This window comes from Elephas maximus, chromosome 11 (genome assembly GCF_024166365.1).
Source record: "Elephas maximus indicus isolate mEleMax1 chromosome 11, mEleMax1 primary haplotype, whole genome shotgun sequence".
NCBI classification, from domain to species: Eukaryota; Metazoa; Chordata; class Mammalia; order Proboscidea; family Elephantidae; genus Elephas; species Elephas maximus.
The window spans coordinates 57997583-58010848 of record NC_064829.1 but is presented as its reverse complement, the minus strand read 5'-3'; the positions used below and the strand labels follow the sequence as shown (position 1 = coordinate 58010848).

At 42.5% G+C, this 13266-nt stretch overlaps 1 protein-coding gene across 5 annotated transcripts in view; it reads left to right on the top strand.

Annotated features, from left to right (window-relative positions):
- Positions 1-1024: 1024 nt before the first annotated feature.
- DYM (dymeclin) overlaps positions 1025-13266 on the top strand; it is a 351008-nt gene continuing 338766 nt past the window's right edge. For 3 of the 5 annotated variants that reach the window (XM_049900186.1, XM_049900181.1, XM_049900185.1), the window contains exon 1: positions 1026-1345. The gene's annotated coding sequence lies outside the window, so the exon portion shown is untranslated. Of the gene's footprint in view, positions 1346-1401; positions 1771-13266 lie in introns of those variants that run through there. The other 2 variants (XM_049900187.1, XM_049900183.1) reach the window with 2 other exon arrangements.

Sequence of the window (13266 nt, the reverse complement as noted above, 5' to 3'; positions counted from 1 at the left end):
TTTGATAATACTATACATATTGTTTCCATTCAATACATTATGAACATATTTTCAAGTAAATATGCATCCATAGCATTGTTTATATTGGCTGCAGACTAGTGACCTCCTCTTTTTAGCTAGAGTTCCAGGTACCTGGAACCCTGGTGGCACAGTGGTTAATAGCTTGGTTGCTAAACAAAAGGTCAGCAGTTCAAATTCACCAACCACTTAGGAGTTCTATGGGGAAGGCCTACTCTGTTTTACTGGGTTGGTATGCCAGGTTACCTTGTGTTTTAGTACTTTTCGTGTTATAATCCTGTAAATGCCGTGAATTTACTGGCACTAGATGCTCGTAATGAATGTCTAACATCTGTATGGTGCTTTGCAGTTTATAGAGTACATTGTCACATCTTGAGTACATAATGGAAATAACAGTAATATCTATCTCTTAAGGCTGTTTGGGGAACTAAACATGATAACAATTCACAGCACACGGTAAACAACCTTAACATGAATTGCTAATTTTTATTACCGATATTGTCAATGATCCTGTAATGGCAGTATTATCATCATGATCATCATCCTCATGTGTACATTTAACATGAGCAAATGGCTTGGAGAGGCTGAGTAATTACTCAAGGAGATTAAGCTGGTAACCTCAACTCACTTGACTTTAAATTACAAATGTTGGGCACCACACCGTGTTACTCTTTCCTGTGGGCTTGTCCTTTCCAGCAATATTGCAGGCAAGCCTAGACCTACCTGCTGTCTCCATCAAAAACTACTTTTCCTATTTCCCATTTTTTCAGAGATTTACAAGGAATTGCTTGCCTTAGAAGCCTTATTCAGTTGTAATTAACAAGGGCCATAATACAGTTAAACCGCCTGAACAATTGATGGAGATTAAACGAGGATTCTCGCATGAGGCAGGCGAGAGTTTTTGCACTGGGGCAATTTTGCCACGTGGCTTTGCCGTTGCCAGGAGGCACTAGGAGAGCGGTGAAGCGAGTAACGTCTGAAGAACTACATTTCCCAGGAGTCCGCGGGCGCCAGGCGTCACGTGACTACCGGCCCACGCGTACTCGGCTGTTTGGTTCCTAGGAGCTTTCTCCGCCGCTTCCCTCTTCTCTCCCCGCCTCTGGCCCTTCTCACTGGAGGCGGCCCGGGCCGGAGTTGAGCCGGAGCCGAGCGGGAGCCGGAGCCGGAGGTGGAGCCGGAGTTGCAGAGACGACGTGGAAACATGGAGGCCTAAGCCGGCGTGCGCCACCCCGGGCCGCGGCGGCCACCGAGGCTTCTTCCGATTCCCCTCTGCCACCTACTCGTCTGTCTTGGAGCTGGAAGCGGATCTCCCCGCAGGCTGAGACAGGTGGGCTGTGGCGCCGCCCCCGGCTGTGCGGCCCGGGAAGCCCGGCGAGTCTCCCCGCCCCTTGTCAAAGCGGGTTAGGGGACGCCTTCCCCTCTCCTGGTTAGCGCCTGGAGGTGAGGGGCGGCTCCGCCGGAGCGGGGTGAGGGGGGAAGAGTCACTTCCCTGCCAGCGGGGCCACCCTGGTGCGGCTGTGCCGGAGCTGCGAGAGCGGGCCTGCCTCCGGGCTGGGAGAGCTGCTTCCGCCCTCCCCCTTTCGGGGTATCTGTAGCTCTTGGAGCCTTGGGGTGAGAGGGTGTGTTAACCCTGAGAGTGAGAGGACTTCTCTCTGAGGCTGGTGTTGGCAGTTGGGGGATACCGAAGAGCAAGTGGATGCTTTCGGAGATGGGGCATTGTTGATTTTTACAGATGGGCGTGTGATGAGCAGGGTGAGCAATAGTTTGTTGTTGTTGTTGTTTTTAATATATATTTTTATTGAGGTATAATTCACTTACCATAAAATTCAAACTTTAAAACTCTAAGTAAAGTACAATTCAGTCGTTTTTAGTGTATTCACGAGGTTGGGCAACCATCACCACTAATTCTAGAACATTTTCATAAGGCTAAAAAGAAACCCTGTACCCATTGGCAAGTCACTCCTATTCTCCCGTCTGCCACTGGCACCACTAATCTGCTTTCTGTGGATTTGAATTTGCCTGAGCAAGTGTAACTGAAGGGCAGAGGAGTGGGAATTTAACTCTGGGCAGTACTGGGTTTAAGGGGAATGAGGTGGTAAAGCTGATAGGATGTAAGTACTGAAAAGGTAATGATTTTAATAGGGCCAGCTTATGGGTCACCCAGGATAGACTGACTGGTGGGGCGGGGGGATGGAGCGGGATCCATGAAGGGGTGAGGAGGAGGAGTGGAGAGAGGACTGGTAGAGGGGAGAGGTACTGAGTTTAAAGATTGAAGACGTGGGGAATGGAGGTGGTGGGGAGGAGTGTAGCTTAGCAGAGGAGCCCAGGCAGGCATTTGCGGCAGCTGAGAAAAATCACCTATTTTCCTAAGTCTCTGCAAAATATCCCAAAACACACTGTGGTAAACAGAAAAATAGCCCCCCAAAGATGACCATGCCCTAATCCCTGGAACCTGTAAATGTGTTACCTTACTTGGCAAATAGGACTTTGTGGATATAATTAAGTTAAAGACTTTGAGATGGGAAGATTAGCCTGAATTATCCAGGTGGGCCCAATCTAATCACATGGGTCCTTAAAAGCAGAGAATCTTTCCCAGCTGTGGCCAGAGAAACCCAATATTGCTGGCTTTGAACGTGGAAGAAGGGCACCACAAGCCAAGGACTGTGGGCAGCCTCTAGAAGTTAGAAAAAGCAAAGAAATGGCTTGTCCCCTACAACCTCCGGAGAGCAATTTGCTGACCACTTGATTTCAGCCCAGTGAGAGACCCCTGTAGGGTTTCTAACCTACAGAACTGTAAAATAGTAAGTTTGTATTGTTTTAAGCCACCAAGTTTTTGATAATTTGTTACAGCAGTCATAGAAAACAAATACACACTCATTAAACAACTTCTAACAATATGCAAAACCATCTAGAGAAAAGCATAAACAAATTGCCCAGATATTTAGAGCATTATAAGACATAATAGTTATTTGTGCATGTTGCAGTATTTTTCACTTCTATATTTCTCCTGCCCTCACAAAACTCTATTCAATAAAAAGCCAGCAAAAGTGGCAATTCTTCAACTCTTTGTAGAAGAGTGAGCCAAGAAAATGCAGGTCAAGGAGAGCAAGATCTACGGGGAAGAGCAGGATATAATTCTGCCGTGTTTTTCAAAGTCCAGTATAAGTGTGTTTGCACTGTGTACATCCTTCATATCAAATGGATACTGTATTTTTAAAAATGAGTCCTTCTATATAATCATGACATTAAGGGCTTACCTGAGGTCCTTTGAACATAAATTATTAAGCACTTGACTACTAGCTGAAAGGCTGGCAATTCAAACCAATCCAGAGGTGCCTCAGAAGACAGGCCTGGCAATCTGCTGCCAAAAGGTCACAGTCTTGAAAACCCCGTGGAGCAGTTCTGCTCTGCACGCATGGGGTCACCATGAGTCAGGACTAACTTGACGGCAATTAACAACGATACTAATTTTTTTTGGTGTGACAGTGGTACTGTGGGCATATTAAAGAGTGAATCAATCTACAGATACAGTCTAAAATAGCTACAAACAGAATGACATGTCTATGATTTGCTTTTTTTAAATTTTATTTTTAAAATAATTAGGGGGTGGAGATAGGAATAGATAGAACTATAGTGAAATTAAATTGGCCATGAGGCAAATCCAAATCCACAGAAAGCAGATTAGTAGTCCCAGGGTCTAAGGGGAGAATTGTTGGAGCTGAGTAATAGGTACATGGGTGTACATTACGTTTCACTTAGGGTTGTAGATAATGGGAATGGTTAGAGTGAGAGAGAACTGTTTCATTTTCTTTTTTATTGACTGTAAACAAATACATGAGAGGTACCTGTGGTACTTGCAGTACAAAACCTGTACAGGCATTGGTAAAAAGACACCTCTAAAAGTGCTTAACTGTGAAAGCAACATGACAACATGTGACTTTTTCTGTAATTCTTTTTGGTCTTGTTTATGTTTTTTAAGTACTGTATAATTATAATCAGAGCGTATGTGTAATGCTAAACTGATACTTGAAGATGCAAGGCATCCGGGGGCAATGATGGTTCCCATGCCCAGGGGGAGAGGGCAGGGACTCTTGGTCCCAGTGGGAGATAGAGGCACCCCTAGTCCAATATGAAGAGAAGACTCTTGATTAAAGTAAGAGAAGACTGTGAGACAAAATGTGCTACCCTGGGACTTGGACTTGAAGTCCCTTCTCAGGCTCTCCTCCTGTAACCCAGCTGGGCATGGTTGAGTGCTCTGGGCCTGAAAGATGGCCATTGCTGCCATCATTGAGGTGGAGAGAATTTCAGGAAGTCCTCCAGTTTAGTATCTTGCTTTTGACAGGGTTCCACTTTCCAGCTTAACTGTCAAAGTCTTGACTCTCTCCTGTCATAAAGGTCCTGGTTCTGATGGCAGTGTATTTTGTCTTAGTACACCACTTAGCAGTTAGTATCATAAACCACACCAAACCCACTGCTGTCAAGTCGATTCCAACTTATAGCGTCCCTATAGGACAGAGTAGAACTGCCCCATAGGGTTTCTGAGGCTGTAAATCTTTACTGAAGCAGACTGCTGCATTTTTCTCCCACGGAACTATTGGTAGATTTGAATTGCCAGCCTTTCAGTTAGCAGTCAAGCGCTTTAACCGCTGCACCACCAGGGCTGCATCAGTGCCATAGGAATTATTAAATACCTGCTCCTGCCTTTAAGTTTATTTTCCTGAGTTTGCGTCTTAGAGCCCTGGTGGTGAAGTGGTTAAGAGCTCAGGCTGCTAACCAAAAGGTCGGCAATTTGAACCTACAAGCCCCTCCTTGGAAACCCTGTAGGGCAGCTCTACTCTGTCATATAGGGTTGCTATTAGTTGCAATCAACTTGACAGCAGTGGGTTTGGTTTTTGGAGTAGGATTGGTAACAACTTTTCAAATAGACCTTATTTATGAAAAGTTTTTTTTTTTTCCATTGCTTTAAGGACGTTTGATTAGTACTTTTGATGTCCTCTCTAATTTTCATCACATTTAAAAAATGTAGACACCAAAAGTGGCTATAGCTTTTCAGTCAGACGTTGGAAGATTTCTTTAGTTTTATCTTTTGCATGTTTTATGACATGTTTCTTTTTTAGATTGAGGATTGAGTCAGTTGTGAATCTTGACAATTCCTCCTTCAGAATATCTCTTGAAACCCTCCACCTTTCTCTTAGAATATTTGCAAAGCCTTTAGGTTTGGCTATGAGTAATAGAGACTTGAAAAATAATAGCTTAAACAAGGTATTAGTTTCTTTCTCATGTCAAAGAAGTCCAGAGGTAGACAGTTCAGGGCTGGTGTGATGACTCCACAGTCATTAGGGACCCAGCCTCTATTACAGCTTCCTTCTTTCTCATCCCTAGGTGTGGCCGTTGATTTCTGGGTCCAGAATGGCTATTGGATTGCTAGCTAAAATATTCATGTTCCAAGCATCAGGAAGAAGGAAGGGACAAAGAAGTGGCTGTCCACTCTTTTTTAAGAAGACTTACTGGAACTGCCACATGATAATTAAGCATTCACCAGAGCTTAGTCATGTGACCATAATGGCTGCAAGAGAGGTTGGAGAACGTACCTTTTAGCTGGACAGGAACGTACCCAGCCAAAAAGCGCAGTTCTGTTACTAAAAGGAAAGGAATACTGGAGATTGGGGTAGTCAATTAGCATTTTCTGCCGTACTTCGTAAGCGGTTTCTCTGAACTCCGGACTAAGCTATTGTTGTTAGGTGTCATCGAGTTGATTCCGACTCAATAGCAACTCTGTACAACAGAACAAAACACTGCCTGGTCCTGCGCCATCCTCCCAATCATTGTTATGCTTAAGCCCATTGTTGCAGCCCCTGTGTCAGTCCATTTCATTGATAGTCTTCCTGTTTTCCACTGACCTGCTACTTTACCAAGCATGATGTCCTTCTTCAGGGACTGATCCCTCCTGATAACATGTCCAAAGTATGTGAGATGTAGTCTTGCCATCCTTGCTTCTGAGGAGCATTCTGGTTATACTTCTTCCAAGACATATTTGTTCATTCTTTGGAAAGTCCATGGTATATTCAGTTTTCTTCTCCAATACCACAATTCAAATGTTTGGTCTTCCTCATTTGTTGTCCAGCTTTCACATGCATATGAGGTGATTGAAAACACCATGACTTGGGTCAGGGTCACCTTAGTCTTCAAAGTGACCTCTTTGGTTTTCAACACTTGAAAGAGGTCTTTTGCAGCAGATTTGCCCAATGTGATGTGTCTTTTGATTTCTTGTCTGCTGCTTCCATGGGTGTTGACAGTGGAGCCAAGTAAAATTAAATCCTTGAAACTTCAGCCTTTTCTCCGTTTATGATGACGTGGCTTATTGGTCCAGTTGTGAGGATTTTTGTTTTCTTTTTGTCTAGACCAAACTATACAGTTCCTAAAACTCTAGATTTGAATCCTAGTATTGTCACTTGCTTTATGACCCATAGGCATGTTACTCAACCTTTCTGAGCTTCAGTTTACTCATCTGTAAAATGGGGCTAACATTTACCTTACATTACTTTATATTCTAGTGAGGGATTTAAATGAAAATGCCTCTTAAGTATCTAGCAGTATATGCGATACTTGCTGTTTCTCCTTCTGCCTCAGGTTTCTGGTCTTGGATATTTGAATGGGTGCTATAAAAAGGATAGGAATTGGAGATGGGAGGAGGAAGGATATATATTAAGTTAATGTTTGTGCTCTGAACATGTTAAATTTGAAGTTCCATCGGGACTACCAGATGGTGATGTATGGCAGGCAGCAGATAAATGGGTGTGGCACCCATAATGTAACTGAACGAGCGTTCTTGTCCTGTCTTATTAGCCGATCGAAATAAGACGGACGCTACACCACCAGTTGCAAGGGAAACAGAAAGTAGGAATTTATTGTCTGCACAGACAAGGAGCAGCGTGGAGTCTAGCGACCATGAGGCCACGTGCTCACCGTCTGAGGGGGTTGGGGAGTTTTTTATTTCCAGTTGCACCTGGGAGTTGGGTTTGGTGACCAGAACTTTCCACCCTGAGCCCTCCCATGTCCATATTTGGAGGTCCAGTTGTTGAATCATGTCAGTGATGTTCAGGTCCAAGGACAGATTGAGAACAGAGCTATTCAGGTTCTGCTCATGCACAGGATTCTGGCACCAAATTCAAACTGTGGTAAGGGCTGCGGAATGGTTGGACCAAACCGCAGTTAGAAGTTCTGGCTTGGCGGGCTGCGAGGCGGGTGGAGAACCGCAGCGGAGCAGGGGGTGAGGGGAGTCTCGGTGGAGGCTTCAATGAGACAGTTCTTGAACTCTGGACATAGATATTTTGGAATCATCAATGTACAGGGATAGAGTTCACTGATCTAGAAGTCTTGAGGATATATGAGATTGTACACTTAAACCGTGCAAGGTGAGAAGACATGCCATTTAGTAGGTTTCCCCATGGCCCATTAAGCACCAACTTACTTTCTGGTCTCTTTTGCTTCCACTTTGATTCCCTCCTTGCTGCAGCCATGTTGACCCTCTTTCAGTTCTGTGAATGAGCTGTATCTCTTTTTTTTTTTTTAACTTCAGGCCTGTATACATGCTGTTCTCTTTGCTTTGAAAGTTTCTGAACCCTACACCTAACCAGGCCAGTCCTTTTTACCCTTGTGGTCTTAGCTTTTATGTCATGATCTCTGGACTCTGAGTCTACAACAGTTGCCATATTGTAATTTCTCGGTGACTTATTTTTATCTTTTTTTAAAATTATACTTTAGATAAAGGTTTATAGAACAAACTAACTTCTCATTAAACAGTATGCATATTGTTTTATGACATTGGTTAACAACCTCATAGCGTGTTAACACTCTCCCTTCTTGACCTTGAGTTCCCTATTAGCAGCTTTCTTGTCCCCTCCTGCCTTCTAGTACTTGCCCCTGGGCTGGTATGCCCCTTTAGTCTCGTTTTGTTTTATTGGCCTGTCACTGGATGAAGGGTGAACCTCAGGAGTGACTTCATTACTGAGCTGGAAGGGTGTCGGGGCATACTCTCAGGGTTTCTCCAGTCTCTGTCAGGACAGCAAGTCTGATCTTTCTTTTTGAGTTAGAATTTTACTCTCTATTTTTCTCCAGCTCTGTCCGGAACCCCCTATTGTGATCCCTGTCGGAGCAGTCAGTGGTGGTATCTGGGCACCGTCTAGTTATACTGGACTCTGTCTGGTGGAGGCCATGGTAGATGTAGTCCATTAGTCCTTTGGACTAATCTTTCCCTTGTATCTTTCGTTTCCTTCAGTCTCCCTTGCTCCCAAAGGGGTAAGATTGGTGGAGTATCTTAGATGGCTGCCCACAGGCTTTTAAGACCCCAGGTGCTACTCACCAAAGTAGAATGTAGAACATTTTTTTTCAATAAACTGTGTTCCCTGAGACCATGGTTCCCACAGCCATCAGCCCAGCAATTCCGTCTCTCAGGTATTGTATACTGTCTTACCCTTCACCAAAGTTACCACTTGGAAACCCTGGTGGCGCAGTGGTTAAGTTATCTATTGTCTATTTAGTGTTTTTCCATCTCTACTCCTTCCCTCCCTTGTAACCATCAAAGATTGTTTCTTTTTCTGTGTACACTTTTTCATGAATTTTTGTACCAGGGATCTCATACAATATTTGTCCTTTCGTGATTGACTTATTTCGCTCAGGATGATGCCCTCTAGATTCATCCATGTTGTGAGATGCTTTGCAGATTCATCATTGTTCTTTATTGATGCGTAGTATTCCATTGTGTGTTGTATGTACCATAGTTTATCTATTCATCTGTTGATGGGCATCTAGGTTGTTTCCATCTTTTTGCTGTTGTGAAGAATGCTGCAGTGTACACAAGTGTGCATATGTCTATGTGATGACTCTTTTTCTTTTTTATTTATTGTGCTTTAAGTCAAAGTTTACAAATCAGGTCAGTCTCTAATACAAAAACTTAAATATACACCTACTCTCCCCCTAATGAGATAGCACACTCCTCCTCTCCACCCTATGTTTAGCCAACTCCTGTCCCCCCCTCTGCTTTCTCATCCTGCCTCCAGACAGGAGCTGCCCACATAGTCTCATGTGCCTACTTGAGCCGAGAAGCTCATTCCTCACCAGCACCATATTCTGTCTTATAGTCCAGTCTAATCCCTGTCTGAAGAGTTGGCTTAGGGAATGGTTCCAGTCTTGGGCTAACAGAAGGTTTGGTGACCATGACCTCTGGGGTCCGTATAGTCTCAGTCAGACCATTAAGCCTGGTCTGTTTACGAGAATTTGAGGTCTTCATCCCACTGTTCTCCTGCTCCCTAAGGGATTCTCTGTTGTGTTCCCTGTCAGGGCAGTCATTGGTTGTAGCCAGGCACCATCTCATTCTTCTGGCATGTGATAACTCTTATTTCTCTAGGATCTAGTCCTAGGCTCATATGCTAGATCATAATGATATTTCTATTTCTGGCTTTCTAAGGAAGCACCATATTGTTTTCTAAAATGGTTGTATCATTTTGCATTCCCACCAGCAGTGCATAAAAGTTCCAATCTCCCCACAGCCCCTCCGACATTTGTTTTTTTCTGTTTTTTTGATTCGTGCAAGTAATGCTGGGGTGAGATGGTATCTCATTGTGTTTTTTTTTCGTACTTTAGATGAAGGTTTATAGAACAAACTAGTTTCTCATCAAACAGTACACACATTGTTCTATGACGTTGGTTAACAACCCCACGATGTGTCAACACTGTCCCTTCTCAACACTCAGCTTCTATTACCAGCTTTCCTGTTCCCACCTGCTTTCCAGTTCCTGCCACAGGGCTGGTGTGCTGCCTTAGTCTTGTTTTGTTCCAGGGGCTGTTCAATCCTTGGCTGAAGGGTGAACCTCAGGAGTAACTTCATTACTGAGTTGAAAGGGTGCCCGGGGGTCATACTCTCAGGGTTTCTCCAGTCTCTATCAGGACAGCAAACCTGGTCTTTCTTTTTGAGTTAGAATTTTGTTCTGCATTTTTCTCCAGCTCTGTCTGGGACCCTCTATTGTGATGCCTGTCAGCAGTCAATGGTGGTAGCCCGGCACCATCTACTTGTACTGGACTCAGTCTGGTGGAAGCCATGGTAGATGTGGTCCATCAGTCCTTTGGACCAATCTTTCCCTTGTGTCTTTAGTTTTCTTCCTTATTCCTCGCTCCCAAAGGAGTGAGACTGGTGGAATATCCTAGATGGCCGCTCACGGGGTTTTAAGACCCTAGACGCTACTTACCAAAGTAGAATGTAGAACATATTCTTTATAAACTATGTTATGCCAAATGAGCTAGATGCTCCCCGAGACCATGGTCCCCACAGCCCCTTGGGCCGGCAATTCCATCCCTCAGTAAGTTTGGATATGTCTGTGGTGCTATGACCTTGCCTCTTACAGGTTGTGCTGGCTTCCCCAGTATCGAGTACTGTATTACCCTTCACCAAAGTTTCCACTTACCTATTGTCTATTCAGAAACCCTGCAGGCGTAGTGGTTAAGAGCTACGGCTGCTAACCTAAAGATGCTAACCTAAAGATCGGCAGTTTGATTCCACCAGGTACTCGTTGGAAACCCTATGAGGCAGTTCTACTCTGTCATATAGGGTCGCTATGAGTCGGAATCAACTCGAAGGCAACAGGTGGGTAGGTATTGTCTATTGTGTTCTTCCATCCCCCTCTTCTCTCCCTCGTAACCATCAAAGATTGTTTCTTTTTGTATGTAAACCTTTTCATGAGTTTTTACAGTAGTGGTCTCATGCAATATTTGTCCTTTTGTGATTGACTTAACACAGCATAATGCCCTCCAGATTCATCCATGTTATGAGATGCTTCACAGATTCATCATCATTCTTTATCGTTGCGTAATACTCCATTGTGTGTATGTACCATAGTTTGATTATCCAGTCATCTGTTGTAGGCATCTAGGTTGTTTCCATGTTTTTGCTATTGTGAACAATGGTGCAGTGAACATGGGTGTACATGTGTTTATTTGTGTAATGGTTCTTATTTCTCTAGCATATATTCCTAGGAGTGGAATTGCTGGATTGTATGGTATTTCTGTTTCTAGCTTTCTAGGAAAGTGCTGTATCGTTTTCCAAAATGGTTGTATCATTTTGCATTCTCACCAGCAGTGCCTAAGAATTCCAGTCTCCCTGAAGCCTCGCCAACATCTATTATTTCCTGTTTTATTGGTTTGTGCTGGTAATGCCAGGATGAGATGGTGTATCATTGTGGTTTTGGTTTGCATTTCTCTAATGGCTAGAGATTGAGAGCGTTTCCTCATATGTCTGTGGGTTGCTCGTATGTCTTCGTTGGTGAAGTGTCTGTTCATTTTCTTTGACCATTTTTTAGTTGGATTATTTGTCTTTTGGTTGTAGAGGTGTTGGATTTTCTTGTAGATTTTAGAGATTAGACCTTTGACTGGTTTGTAATAGCCCAAAATTTTTTCCCAGTCTGTACGTTCTCTTTTTACTTTTTTGGTGGAATCTTTTGATGAGCATAAGCGTTTAATTTTTAGAAGATTCCAGTTATCGAGCTTATCCTCTGGAGCTTGCGTGTTGTAGGTTGTGGTTTGTATCCTGTTAATGCCCTGTATTAGGGCCTCTAGCATTGATCCTATTTTTTCATCTGTGAACTTTATGGTTTTTGGCTTTATATTTAGGTCTTTGATCCATTTTGAGTTAGTTTTTGTATATGGTGTGAGGTATGGGTCCTATTTCATTTTTTTTTGTAGGTAGACATCCGGTTTTGCCAGCACCATTTGTTAAAAAGAATGTCTTTTCCCCATTAGATGGACTTTGGGCCCTTGTTGAAGATCAAGTGACCATAGGTAGATGGATTTACATTTGGGTTCTCAATTCTGTTCCATTGGTCAACGTATCTGTCTTTGTACCAGTACCAGGCTGTTTTGACTACTGTAGCTGTATAGTAGGTTCTGAGGTCAGGTAGTGTGAGCCCTCTTACTTTGTTCTTCTTTAATAGTGCATTACTTACCTGGAGCTTCTTCCCTTTCCATATAGAGTTAATGATAAATTTTTCCATCTTTTTAAAGAATGTTGTTGGTATTTGGATTGGGATTGCATTGTATTTGTAAATCGCTTTGGGTAGAATTGTCATTTTCACAATGTTGAGCCTACCTATTCAGGAGCCTGGTATGTTTTTCCATTTATGTAGATCTCTTTTGGTTTCTTGCAGTTGTGTTTTATAGTTTTTTTTTGTATAGATCTTTTACATCCCTGGTTAGATTTATTCCCAAGTATTATATTTTTTTAGGGGCTATTATAAATGGTGGTGTTTTCCTGATTTCCTTTTCATTACTGTCTTTATTGGTGTATAGAAATCCAACTGATTTTTGTATGTTTATCTTGTGTCCTACTACTCTGCTGAATCCTTCATTTAGTTCAATAGCTTTCTCATGGAGTCTGTTGTTTTTTTGTGTATGGTATCATATTATCTGCAAATAGGGACAGTTTTACTTCTTTCTTACCAATTTAGATGTTTTTTTTTTTCTTTTTGTTGTCTTATTGCTCTAGCTAGAACTTCTAGCACAATGTTAAATAAAAGTGGTGACAAAGGGCGTCCTTGTCTTGTTCCTGTTTTTAGCATCTCTCCATTAAGAAAGATGTTAGTTGTTGGCTTTGTATAGATGCCCTTTATTATGTTGAGAAATTTCCCTTCTATATTTTATTGAGAGTTTTTTTTTTTTTTTAATCAGGAATGGGTTATTTTTATCTTTTACTAGATTATTAATCCATTGTTCTTAGTTTTACCCTTGGAACGTAGCATAGTGCTGGTCATATAGTGGGCACTTAGGAAATATTTGTTGAATAAGTTTGTCAGACTCCTGTGGTTACATGAACGTAATGTGACGTAGTTTGGGTATTGCTAGTTTGGTTTTTCAGACATGCACTGGTCTTTGGTATTTGCACATCGAGTTGTTTATTTGAATTGATGATTGTGAAAGTAGTATAACACATTCTCTCCAGTTTATTTAAAACATAATTTCTCTTCTAAAAATAATACTTGCATATTGTTAAAAATGATAATTTAATACTAGAAGCAACGTTGTATACAATCAGCAGTTCCCTGACTTACCCATCCTGCTTTTTCATCTGGTCCCCAGAGGTGACTACTTTTAACTCTTTTAAGCTGTTTCTTCTGGTATTTATCTCTGTATTTATAAATAATATGCCTTTACTGTTGATCAATTTTAGGTAATACCTGTTGAATTCTTGTTGTTGGTGCAGTG